We start from the raw sequence: 14,606 nt of genomic DNA on the forward strand, positions 1-14,606 counted from the left end.
AGAACTCCACAGTGTGGTCTGCTGAGCAGAGTCCTGCACAGTAATAGCATACTTACAGGAAATGGGTTGGCAGACCACATTTAGTCCATTAAAGTAAATGGGTAAGATCCATTATACCCTCTAGCTGGCATACACATGCAGGTACAATCCTAACTACTAATATATAAGGAAAGGTCACTGCTTTTATAAGGCTGTATAACACCTTTATGCATTAGGACTCTCTTGTACAGATACTGGTGTAATGTTTAAGGGGGGCGGGGGAGGTCGGGGGAGCATTACATTTGTATTTTAACCCTTTGAGGACCAGGCCCAAAATGACCTAGTGGACCGCATAACTTTTCATTTTTGCTTTTTTTGTTTTTCCCTCCTCCCCTTCTAAGAGCTCCAGCACTTTCAGTTTTCTATCTACTATCTAGCACTTTCAGTGCTTGTTTTTTTTTTTTTTTCAGGAATAGTTGTACTTTGTAATGGCGTCTTTCATTCTACCACAACATGTATGATGGAACCCCAAAATTATTATTTATGAAGGTATAAATTGGTGAAATCATAAAAAAGAAACCACCCAAAGAAGAAAGCATATGCACAAAAAGGTAGCACATCAAAAAAATCTTTATTATAACACTATCATAAATGTAATACAAATATAAATGTACAGGAGTAGTAAAATGAGGGAGACAAAACCCCAAATACTGCTCTACATTAAAATCACATTACAAGGGTTTTCTCTCCCTCATTTTACTACTCCTGTACATTTATATTTGTATTACATTTATGATAGTGTTATAATAAAGATTTTTTTGATGTGCTACCTTTTTGTGCATATGCTTTCTTTTTCTTTGTGTGGTTGATTTATATGTATAAGCATTGGTTTAGCACTCTATGATTACTAGTGGTGCCCACTACTTTTTGTATATAAATCGTAAAAAAAAAATGCAATATGGTAACGTTTGGGGGGTTCCTGTGTCTACGTAATTCTCTATATGGTAAAAGCGACATTATACTGTTATTCTAGAGGTCAGTCCAAAAAAAAAACATATGCAGGTTTGCACAGATTCTCTAATGTTATATTTTTTTTTTTGTATGAAATCCTTTTTTTTTTTTGCAATTAATTATTAATAAAATGGGCTGTGTGACGTGTAATTTTTTGCGCCATGATCTCTAGTTTTTATTAATACCATATTTGTGTAGCTCGGACGTTTTAATCACTTTTTAATAATTTTATTTTTATATATATTTATATATATATATATATAATGTAACAAAAAATCGGCACTCCTGGCACTTTTTTCCCTCTTTGTTTACGCTGTTGGCGATGACGATTATTATATTTTGAAAGAACTGACAATTATGCACACCACGGTATATAATATGTTTGTTTATTTATTTATTTTTATATGTTTCATTTATATAAAGGAAAAGGGGGGTGATTTTAACTTATTGGGGGAGGGGCTTTGGGGTGTTTTTTAAAAAAAATGTTTACTTTTTTTTTCTTTTTCTTTTACACATTTTAAGTTCCCCTGGGGGACTTTTACTTGCAATCATTAGATTGCAGTCAATGTACAACGCTATGCCATAGGCAAAGCATTGATCAGTGTTATAGGCGTTCTGCCTGTGGCAGACTCAATGAGCATATCGCCGATCGGACCACACAGAGGAAAGTAGGAGACCTCCGGCGGTCCGACGTAGGGATCGGGACTCCCGCAGTCACACTGCGTGGGTCCTGATCGGTAAGTGACAGGGGACTGCCCCTGTCACTTACACTTAAACGCTGCGGGCGTTTAAGGTGTTAATGACAGGCTGCACCACGATTGCTGCAGCCTGTCATTAAAGGTGAGGGCCGGGATGCTCCCTGCAGCCGGCCCCCACCTTTTGTGAAGTGCACTCTGCTCCGGAGTGCGCTTCATAGCACAGAACGTACCGGTACGTCTAATGTCGTCTAGGCGTTAAGCGCTTTTTTTTTCATAAAAGCGCGTGACAGGCAGCAGCGGGGAAGTAGTCATCTGGGTGGCTCCCTGCCCGTATCTAGTCACCTCGCTCTGCCTGTCAGCGCGCTCGGAGGAATGATTGACAGGCAGAGAGGCCAGTAATGGACCTCTCTGCTTGTCATTCATCCCCTCCGAGCGCGCACAAGGAAATATGCTGGGAGTTGCAGTTGTGCAGTAGCAGCCTCCAAACACAACAATAACTGCCAGCATACCTTTTTGTGCACTACAACTCCCAGTATATCTCCTTGTGCACAAAGTAGTATGGTGGAAGTTGTAGTGCACAAGAAGGTATGCTGGGAATTGCAGTTGAGCAGTAGCAGCCACCTGACACAACAACTCCCAGCATATTTCCTTGTGCACAAGAAGGTATGCTGGGAGCTGTAGAACACAAGAAGGTATGCTGGGAGTTGTAGTGCACAAGAAGGTAAGCTAGCAGTTGTAATGCACAAGAAGGTATGCTGGGGGTTGTAGTGCACAAGAAGGTATGCTGGGAGGTACAGGGGATTTAAAAAGTGTAAAAAAAAAAGTGTTTAAAAATTAAGAACATCATAATACAAGTTCTAATAATTCCCGCTTTTCTCTTTTGTTCAAAAATGTAAAAAAAAAAAAAAAAAGAGTAACATTTTGTAACATTTGGCACCATTGCATGCGTAATTGCCCGAACTATAAAATGTAACATAAATAAAGTGATCAAAAACTCACATAAATTAAAATTGTGGTATCGGTATCGAACTCAAAATTCTGGCATCATGACATCCCTACTGTAAATAAGGGTCTATTGCAGGAACTGCAGAAAGTTATAAAGAAAGTTAACTAATGTAATCTATGAAGAAAAAAAAGCTTTAAAGTACTTATAGAGAACATGTGGAGACTTCAAAAAACATTAGCAGCAAAAATCCACTTGTACAGATATAGGCACTGGGTGTAGCTTTAGTGTAATGGTGTCCGCAAAGACTGCAACGATGTCCATAGACTGTTGGGGGCACAATCACTGAAATAGTCCCCATCAGGAACGTATAGGTGGTAAGAACCAATGGCTCTCTATGTGATGCAAAGCTACAATTTCCATCATTTGAAGTTTCCACTGTCAAAACTACAACTGACAGTGGCATTTATACCTTCCTGAGCCTGCTCCACACACAGTGGGGGTCATCTAATATGTGTAGTAAACCTGCTAATGACTGCCATCAGTGCTCGCGCCAATACAGCCATTTAACCGCACCTGTCAAGTGTCTGATTGACAACCCCAGCAACGTGAGTGCCATGGTGCCAACAGTTAAAGGGGTTGTCCGGCGATAAAAAATTATTCACAGAATAACACACATTACAAAGTTATAAAACTTTGTAATGTATGTTATGTCTGTGAATGGCCCCCTTCCCCGTGTCCCACCACCCCCACCCGTGTACCCGGAAGTGTGGTGCGCTATACATTACCTGTCACGTGCCGACCACGGTCTCCGATCCTCAGCAGTGACGTCTTCTTCGGGAGGCCAATCGCGGCTGAGCTTCGGATGACGCTGCAGAGGGTGGCCGGCACTCGGGAAGATCCGCCGGCCTCCCGAAGAAGACGTCACTGCTGACGATCGGAGACCGTGGACGACACGAGATGCGGTGAGTATAATGCACCACACTTCCGGGTCTAGCGTGGGTGGGGGGAAACACGGGGAAGGGGGCCATTCACAGACATAACATACATTACAAAGTTGTATAACTTTGTAATGTGTGTTATTCTGTGAATCATTTTTTATCGCCGGACAACCCCTTTAATTTAAAAAGGGTAAGGTGTATACTCATCCTCCATCGCTGCTGGTGACTCTCTACTAATAGAGTCTGGCTAAGGCAGGCTGATTAGCAGAGCACTAACCTCACTGATCTATGCCCACTGATCTATGCCATACCATAGCATGGCATAGATCAGAATAAGCAGTTTATTGATTATTAAAGGTCCCTAGAGGGTAATTAAAAAAAAAAAAAACTAACATTCTAATAATTCCCCCTTTTCACATTTAAAAAAAAGATAAAAACATATTTCCTATAACCGCATGCGTAATTGCCAGAACTATTAAATTATTACATTTCTGATCTTACACAGTAAACAGTGTAGGTGCTAAAAAAAAACACCAAAGTCCAAATTTGTTGATTTTTGGTCACACTGCATACCAGAATTATTTATTATTATTATTATTATTATTATTAATAAATAAAAAAGTAATTAAAAGGTCACATATATACAAATGTGGTACCAATCACAACTACAGATCATGGTGCAAAAAAATGATCCCTCTCACAGCCCTACAGACTGGAAGATAATATTACTGTAATAGTCACTATTATAGAAATCAGAATACGGCAATGTTAATATTGTATCACAGCAACAGTACGGACCTGAAGAATATAAAGAACATGTCAGATTTAGGCTGGGTTCACCCTTGCGTTTTTAGCATACGTTTAACGGATGCGTTTTTTTTAACGAACAAATAAAATAGCGTCAGCAAAGTTTTTGTGTCCGTCAAAAAAAATGAATCCGTTTTGATCCGTTTTTTTTTTTTTTTATTGGAAGTCAATGGAAAAAAAACGGATCAAAACGGATACACACAAATGCATCCGTTTTTGTAATCCGTTTTTCATCCGTTTTTTTTCAAAAAACAGATGAAAAAAATGTATTGCAAAAACGCAGTGTGAACCCAGCCTTATTACACGGTGAACTGTGTAAAAAAAAAAAGTCTAGGGGGCATTAGATCCTTAGGCCGAGGGGTGAGTTGCGAAATACTAAAGTTTGTATAAAACTCAGAATTGTGATAATGTGATATCCCTACTCCACATACAACTGGTGACAGTCACAAGAAATCTATCTGAAGTGATTTCTTACAATTGTCAGGTCATGGTCGCAGCCACTTGTGGACACATTAGCCGCAATGTACCAGGATCCCTGCAGTGCGACACAGCGATCCGTACAATCCAAGGCCATAGTTATGGTGTAGCCCCCGCCTTATACATATATCGTGTTGCTATTGTATGTATAATGCATAACAATAATAACTTTTCAGAGAGGATTATTACTGCTTTACAGATTGCTGACAATGACCTTTACAAAGCGCACAGAGTCAATGGTATCTTATCCACATGTCCAACATATAACCATTGAGATCTCCACCCAACAGCAAAGAAATGTCATGTTCTTCGTACGCTCTCGGCTTTCACATGCCACAGATCTTGCACCTTATTGCGCTATTTGCTGTATAAGCCATTGATGAAATCGGGTCATTCAATGTCTTATTTTATTTAGCTATGTCACACAATAAAACCGTATTCTATGTCCGTTCGCACAAATCACTGCACAATGTAAAGACGATGGCGTGACGGGAATCAATCACATGCTGCCCTTTGTTCACCAGGAAATGTGAGTGAGCTTTGGTTACATTGTACACAGGGGCTGAAAGAAGGGAAGAGAAAGCATGAAACGCTTCATTTTTATTTGATGCTTTCATCTCAAGAGGATCCATCAAGAGAATATGTGAGCAGAAAACGCGGGGATAGCCGCATATGTCTTATGAGAAACAGTTCACACGGTCATAGGTGTCTGCATGTATGTATGTATGTATGTAGGTATGTATGTTCACAGGCAGCAGTATCCTTTATGTGGGGACTCTAGTCTACAAGGTAAATCTATACATATATACAAATCTATACATATATATGGGGGATTAGTCGGCAGCAGAAAGCAGAGAACAAAGGATTACACAGTCGGGACCTGTGTGAAAACCAGTATTCAGAGGTCAGAGAGTTCAGTGCTGACTGTCAGAGGAGACAGCCCTGTGATGTAGCTGTAAATTAACTCTTTGTTATGTTGTTTCGATGCCTCATCTACCTTCACCCCTCCCCTCTCCATAGAGAACAATGAAAACGGGGCAGAGCTTCAAACTGCTTTTTCATGATAAAAATGCATTTTTTGGCTAATAAACCCAATTACAAAGTTTCTTAACCCCTTCACGTCAGCAATCTGTATATATACGTTCCTATTGCACATGCCCTGTGCAGTAGGAATGTATATATACGTTCCTGCTTTGACGGGGCTTTGTGATGAGAGCGGGATCGCTGCAGAGATAGAGATCCCGCTCTCATCTGTGTACAGCACCGGAGATAATGAGAATCAGCTGCGATCTTCGAGGTATCAACTGCGATCTTCAAGGCACTTTAGTCTATCCTTAACAATTCTAGATTGTCTGTAACCCCTCCAGGTTGCCCGTAACCAAGGCAGGTAGTACATAACCACCCCAGGTTTCCCGTAACCAAGGCAGGTAGTGCATAACCACCTCAGGTTTCCCGTAATAATCCCAGATTACATGTAACCCCCCTGATTGCACGCAACCACTGCAGGTTGCGTCTGACCACCGCACGTCGCCTCTGACCACCGCACCTTGCCTCTGACCACCGCAGGTTGCGCATAACCACCCCAGCTTGCCCGTAATCATGCCAGATTACATGTAACCCCCCAGATTGCACACAACCACCGCAGGTTGCGTCTGACCACCGCACGTCGCCTCTGACCACTGCACATTACCTCTAACCACCCCAAATTGCCAGTGACCCCCTCCAGATTGCCCGTAACCACGCCAGATTACAGGTACCCACCTCAGATTACCTATTAGCACTTTATCCGTAACCCCAGCAGGTTGCCTGTAACCACCCCAGATTGTCTGTAACCACCCCACGTTGCCCGTAACCACAGCAGGTTGCCTGTAACCACCCTAGATTGTCTGTAACCACAGCAGGTTGTCCGTATTCACCCCACGTTGCCCGTAACCACCCCAGGTTTCTGTAACCACCCCAGGTTGCCTGTAACCACCCCAGGTTGCCGTAACCACAGCAGGCTGCCGTAACCACAGCAGATTGCCTGTAACCACCCCAGATTGTCTGTAACCACCCCAGATTGTCTGTAACCACCCCAGATTGTCTGTAACCACCCCAGATTGTCCATAACCACCCCAGATTGTCCGTAACCACCCCACATTGCCTCTAACCACAACAGGTTGCCTGTAACCACCCCAGATTGTCTGTAACCACAGCAGGTTGTCCGTATCCACCCCACGTTGCTCGTAACCACCCCAGGTTGCCTCTAATCACCCCAGGTTGCCTGTAACCACCCCAGGTTGCCTGTAACCACCCCAGGTTGCTTGTAACCACCCCAGGTTGCCTGTAACCACAGCAGGTTGCCCGTGACCACCCCATGTTGACCGTATCAACCCAAGATTACCCGTAACCGCCCCAGATTACCCGTAACCACCTCAGACTGCCCGTAACCACCTCCAGATTACCCGTAACCACCCCAGACTGTCCGTAACCACCCCAGACTGTCCGTAACCACCCCAGACTGTCCGTAACCACCCTAGACTGTCCGTAACCACCCCACATTACCTGTAATCTAATTTTTTTATTTTATTTTAGTAACTGCGCTATTCTAATAACTATTACTAGCTGCGGTTTTGCTTCAGCAAATTTGAACTCCTTCCCTTCTGAGCCCGGCTGTGTGCCCATACAGTGGTTTATGCCCACATATGGGGTACCGTTCTACTCAGGAGACCCTGCGTTACAGATTTTGGGGTACATTTTTTCTCCTGTTCCTTGTGAAATTTAGAAATTTCAAACTAAACCAACATATTATTGGAAAAATTCAAGTTTTTCATTTTTACTGGCCAATTTTGAATACAGTGGTGCCTTGGATTACGAGCATAATTCGTTCTGGGATCGTGCTTGTAATCCAAATCCACTCTTAAACCAAAGCAAACTTTCCCATAAGAAATCATAGAAATGCAGACAATTGGTTCCACACCCCAAAAATAATCATTTATTATTCTGAATAACATGTAGGATGAAGCAAACATTCAGAAACAGCAGAATATGTGATATTAAAAGTTACTGTACAGTAATGAAGAGGATGAGAAACACAAGGGCTGACAGAGACTGCAGGGAGCATGAAGGAATGAGCAGGGCAGATGTGGGCAAATACATGCAGCACTCTTTGTCCAGGGAGAGAGGGGTTACAGCTATGAAGAGATTACCTCCACAGTCCTGTCCCCTGATGTAAGCCCCAGCCTGAGGTGGATCTGCTATGATTTGGAAGGTGAGGGAGACTTCCTGGGTCAGAGTACAGTGCTGTAGACCCCGCTATGCAGACCATGCTTCTCCTCCACTCGCGCTCCCACCCAGTACAGGGAGCTCTTAAACCAAAGCAATGCTCTTAAACCAAGTCACAATTTTGAAAAACTGTGAGCTTTTAAACCAAAACGCTCTTAAACCAAGTTACTCTTAAACCAAGGCACCACTGTACTTTCCTCTAATATCTGTGGGGCCAAAATGCTCATCCTACCCCAAGATGAATTCTTTGAGGGGTGTACTTTCCAAAATGGGGTGACTTTTAGGGAGGTTCTATTCTGTAGACATTACAGGGGCTCTGCAAACGCACCTGGCGCTCAGAAACTTCTTCAGAAAAATCTGCACGGAAATTACAGATTATGGGGTGAATTTTCTCTCCTGTTCCTCGTGAAATTGAGAAATTTTAAACTAAAGGAACATATTGGAAAAATTCGAGTTTTTCATTTTTACTGTCTACTTTTGAATACTTTCCTCTAATACCTGTGGGGTCAAAATGCTCACCACACACCAAGATGAATTCTTTGAGGGGTGCACTTTCCAAAATGTGGTGACTTAAGGCGAGATTTTACTCCGCTGGCACTACAGGGGCTCTGCAAACACACCTGGCGCTCAGAAACTTCTTCAGCAAAATCTGCATTGAAAAAGCTAATTGGCGCTCCTTCCCTTCTGAGCCCTGATGTGTGCCCATGCAGTGGTTTATGCCCACATGAGGTACCTTTTCACTCAGGAGAACCTGCGTTACAAATTTTGGGGTACTTTTTTTCTTTTGCTCCTCGTGAAATTGAGAAATTTCAAACTAAACGAACATATTATTGGAAAAATTAGAGTTTTTCATTTTTACTGTCTGATTTTGAATACTTTCCTCTAACACCTGTGGGGTCAAAATGCTCATCCTACCCCAAGATGAATTCTTTGAGGGGTGTACGTTCCAAAATGGGGTGATTTATGGGGTTTTTCTCTCTGCTGACACTACAGGGGCACTGCAAATGCACCTGGCGCTCGGAAACTTCTTCAGAAAAAACTGCAATGGAAAAGCTAATTGGCGCTCCCTTCCTTCTGAGCCCCGCTGTGTGCCCATACAGTGGTTTACGCCCACATATGGGGTACCGTAGTACTCAAGAGAACCTGCCTTACAAATATTGGGGTGCTTTTTCTCTCATGTTCCTTTTGAAAATGAGAAACTTTAATCTAAACGTATATATTATTGGAAAATTTAAATTTTTCATTTTTTTACGGCCTAATGGTGAATACTTTCCTGCAGCCCCTGTAGGGTTAAAATGCTCATTATACCCCTAGATTAATTCTTTAAGGTGTCTAGTTTCCAAAATGGGGTCACTTATGGGGGTTTCCAGTATACAAACCTCCTAAATCAACTTAAAAAAAGAACTGGTCCCTAAAAAAAATCAGTTTTGGAAACTTTCACGAAAATGTGGTAATTTGCTGATAAATTTCTAAGCCCCGTAACACCCTAAAAAAGTAAAATATGTTTATGAAATGAAGCCAGAATAAAGAGGACATATCGGTAATGTGACTTAGTAACTAATTTATGTGATACGACTTTCTTTTTTTAGAAGTAGAGAATTTCAAAGTTCATAAAATGCAAATTTTTATTTTTTATGATATTTTGATGTTTTTCACAAAAAACACACAAAGTAGTGACCACATTTTGCCACTAATATAAAGTGCCATATGTGACGAAAAAACTATCTCAGAATCGCTAGCATACGTTAAAGCATCACTGAGCTATAAGAGCATAAAGTGAGACAGGTCAGATTTTGAAAAATGAGCCTGGTCTTTTAGGTGCAAATAGGCTTGGTCTTGAAGGGGTTAAATCGCCTGTACTATTGATTTCTGCAAAAAAAAAAAAATTAACCGACAGTGACACTTTAACCTTGGATAAAGAAAAATAAAATAAAATAGGCCAAGAGAGCTGCAAAATTTTTAAGCAACAATGAAAATGAGAAAGAGAAAATGTTAATATTGTTCTGTGCCAGATGTAATTTCTATTATTCCTTAGTATAAGAGCAGCTCTGAGCGCTGCCATCTGAAGTAATGCTCCTCAATCTGCTGTCAGTGTCTGCATTCACAGCAGCAATGAATAGTACGACATGCGCTCTATGTATTAACACCTCTTACTGTACAATGCAGGTCTTAGAGAAGCAGAATATAGCCCGGTGTCGGGGATTACCATCTGTGAATAGCGCAGCCAAATACACTGATCAGCCGAATATTACATCGATCCTACTTATCCGACCCATCATCGGGGCATTTATTACTATTATTTTCCTGATAGCTTATAACCCTCTTCTTACCGGCCTGTGAAGAGTGAGCCACTCTACACAATCAATTGCTTTAATAGGTATCGTATACATGTGTTACCAAGGCTCATGGGATCCCACAAGGCTATGTTCACACATCGTTCTTTTGAGAGAAGAAAAAAAATAAAAAAATTAAAAAAAACGGACACTGATTGAAATTAAATCTGCTTCCGTTCTTTTCTGCAGGGGTGGCATTGCATTGAATTGCATTGTTATTTTAACATCCATTCTTTAGAATCATATTATACAGACTACTGCCTCCCATCACCCGCTCACTGGCCGGTCCAATGGTTGTCCTTTCCTGCTAACCACTAGATACTGGGAACAACCCACCAACTGTTCTGGAGCTGCTCTTATCCAGTCATCACTATTTGACCCTTTTAAGATTCGTGCTAAGGTCCCTGCTCACCTTATGTTTTTGTCGGTCGTACCCCAAACTCCCCTCCCCCTAAAGGACACAAGAACATTTGGCCGTGCTGAACGTTCCTGTGTAGAGAACAAAGGAGAGACAGCTAACAGCTGAAACATAGGGTACTATTACACTGAACGATAATCGGCACTATCCGGCCGATTATCGCTCCGTGTAATAAAACAAGATCGTTGTCATCGGCTGATCGTTGATATAGGTTTGGACTTGTCGGCCACCGACTGCGCATCGCTATGTGTAATAGCGGTGCACGCCCAGCGGCTAACGATTAGCAAAGTAAATACATTACCTATCCATGGTTCAGGGCTCCTCCTGCGCTGAGCTTCTTCCCGGGGAGAAGCAGACCACAAGAGGAGCCCTGGACCATGGATAGGTAAAGTATGCCAGTTTAGGAAGGGCTGCAAGGGCATCGGTAACGATGTCAATGCCGCCCTTGTTAAACAATTATCGTCCCAGGTAATTTTTGATGTGTCGTCCAGACATGTCAAGAGATTATATTGCATGGAGTGTCAGTCCTGAGATCGTCTGCGATTTCTATTCATAAGCGGGTGAAGTAAGCAGCAGCGTGCTCCACTCCCCGGCCAGCCAAAAGACCCAACTCATCCGCTCTATAGACTATAATGGAGCAAAGGAGTCAGATCGGGCAGCCAGGTGAGAAGTAGAGCTTCACCAACTTATGATTGCAGCAGATCTGAGGACTGAGGCCCAGTACGATAAATGACCAACAATTTACGTTTACCTCAACTATTAGTTTTAATATTTAGAAGCACCCCAGAATTTATGCCAGAATTTGGTGCAATTTTTGGCATACCTAAGGGGCCTTTTACACTGGCCTGTTATTGGTAATGAGAGTTGCTAGGATGCCCGATCCTCAACTAATCACATCTTTTGGGCCGTACTAAAATATATCGCTATCGGCTATCAAAGTAAATAGGGGTTGTACAATCAACAGAAACATAAATGGCCTCGCAAACAATGTGGAGATCATCTGTGCGGCCTGGCAGTGCGACTGATCGTGCCTTGTGAATGCACTGCAAACAAGTATCTATCTCACTGATTGGCGCTTGTCTGTGTCCTTACATTTCCCCATATTGGGCCGTGTAAAAAGACCCTGGTGCTTCACTTTTTTCCCCTGTCCCTTTTTACACCCATCAAGATTGTGAAAAACACATAGTAAATTAGCACCAAAATTATAGTGCACTTGTATTAGTAAATCTGTGCCATTCTCTTCAAGTAAGGAAGGTCCAGCGGCCGCCCAATATTTCCCACTTTCCTCTTTGAAGTCATGAATGAGCAGTGATAAAACCGCTTCCCGTATCTAATGTCTGGCATTTTCCTACATCAATAGCATTAGAAAACAATCCTTCCCCTATAATTACACATAGCAGCAGGGTTGTACGTATACACCAGGGAGCCCCGTGTCAACAGGAAGAACCGTGCACAATAATTGTTCTTTCATTTGTCACATTAACTACAAGCAGATGACCTTAATCTGGACCTGCGAGCGACTATTCCAGCCGGAGATTGTGAAGGTGACAGAGCGAGAATTGCTCCTCTAGGTAAACAAGACCTTATACAGCAACAGTATAAGGAGGTAGGCAACTCTATTAGAGTCTGAGCCTTTATATGAGCCTAGAGAGAAGACACCACGAGAGCCGATCACTCACGTCTCTTCACAGGTCTAGAGCCAGTATTATCTGCCTATAGATAATAAGTATATAGAATGGATCAAGCTGCTGAATATCACATGAACAACTTTCAAGTTTGCTTTTTCCTCTTCATGTTTTAAAGGTCATAGGGTTGCTTGCATTTTTTCCTCTACAGACCCACATGAGCCTTTATTTTTTGTTAAACCAGTTGAAGTTTGCAATGAAAACTTCCTTTTTCCATTAAATATGCTGCTAAAAAATTCTGTGCATTGTGAAATTGAAGAAAAAGAAAAATTAAAAAGAACACAATTTCTTTCTTTTCGGGAAGTATTGTGTTTACGCAGTTTGCCTTATGGTAAAACTGACATGTTATCTATGTTCCTCAAGTCAGTATGATTACAATGATGTGGAACTTGTATAATTTGTAACTGCGTTTGAAAAATTAAAACCTTTTTAAAAAAACAACTAAATGTGTTAAAAATTGCTCTATTATCCTTATAATGCCTTTATTTTTTGGTCTATGGGGCTGTATGAGACGTCATTTTTTAAGCTATGATCTGAACTTTCTATTGGTGCCTATATGCAACTTTTTGATCACTTTTTATTACAATTTTTCTGGATTTTCTGCAATTTTGCACCTTTTTTTTTTTTTTTGCGCTTACGCTGTTTACTGTGTGAAATCAGCAATGTAATAATTTAAAAGTTCAGCGGATTCCGCACGCAGCAATACCAAATATGTTCATTTTTATTTATATAAAGAGAAAAGAGGGGTGATTTAAACTTTTATTATAAGGTAGGATTTTTTATTGATGAAATTTTTTTTATTTTTTTACACAGTAATTTGAAGTCCTGGGGAACTTCTATTTTAACTATACTGATCTCTCATGGAGATCAATGTAGTACATATCTGTGTTCCATTACTATGGGCTGCTGTCCACCTACTATACCACCAGTGATGTGCTTTACATAGTATCTAAAGTTTTGACAGCCACATTTAAATAGCTAATAGCTATTAGCTTTAAAAACAGTGGTCTGGCTGGTGTATATATAGTTATAGTATATATATTTATATAATAGAGTATGAATACACTATGGAGGAGATTGCTCAAACATGGTGTAAAGTGAAACTGGCTCAGTTGCCCCTAGCAACCAACCAGATTCCACCTTTCATTTTCCAAAGAGTCTGTGAGAAATAAGAGGTGGAATCTGATTGGTTGCTAGGGGCAACTGAGCCAGTTTCACTTTACATCATGTTTGATAAATCTACCCCTATATCTTTATATATCAACATTATAACTGTATATATACACCAGCCACTTTTAGAGCAGAGTGGTGGTCGGTAACCTAGACATCGAGCGTTCAGGGGGGGGGGGGAGCTGCATGTCAGGAGAGGGTGGCAAGTTTACTAAACAAATATAGTTGCAAAAAAATATAACTTGAGGAGTCCTTTAAGTATAACTATGTTATTTGAGATGTTATAGTGCATGAACATATTTATATTTTTATACCAATGCAGTAAGAACAAACAAACAAAAAAAAGTCTATGAAATGTCTTTTATTAAGATCTTACTATAAAAACCTTGGAAAAATCAGCATTGTGGCTGGAGGGAAAAGTAATGGAGGCGGCATCAGGAGGGAGCGCTGCAATGACTAAAACCAAGAGAAACGACAACCAAGGCTGTGAACAAATCTATAAAAGAGATGATGCTTGACAGACAGCTCCCTCCAGTCTATTGGCAGCCGGGTATCTGTAATCTGTGTGTTCTGTAGGAGACACTTCTATAGCTGTTCACAAAGTGTTCCTCTGCTCAGACCCCAAGGGAAAGCCTGGCAGTCAGTGTTCCGTTTCCCTGCAGCGCCACCACTGGGGGTGATCCCATAAACAAAATATAATGCACAAAAAAGCACAGACGTCTTTACCATTTGTATAGACTGCTCCGAGCACAAGATTCAAACATTTACAAATGATCCCAGTCTTACATCATGGCACTCAGTCAGGAAACTACATCTCCCAGCATGCATTGCACCTCAGAACCAACTGACGGGTACCCGACCTTGTCTTGTATCATCTGCC

The 14,606-nt window shown here is 41.4% G+C and overlaps 1 protein-coding gene across 2 annotated transcripts in view; it reads right to left on the minus strand.

Moving 5' to 3' along the window:
- Window positions 1-14,606, minus strand: part of ARFGEF1 (ARF guanine nucleotide exchange factor 1) — a 120,209-nt gene that overhangs the window by 68,736 nt on the left and 36,867 nt on the right. The window lies entirely within an intron of this gene.

Source organism: Dendropsophus ebraccatus, chromosome 2, assembly GCF_027789765.1.
Source record: "Dendropsophus ebraccatus isolate aDenEbr1 chromosome 2, aDenEbr1.pat, whole genome shotgun sequence".
Classification (NCBI taxonomy): Eukaryota; Metazoa; Chordata; class Amphibia; order Anura; family Hylidae; genus Dendropsophus; species Dendropsophus ebraccatus.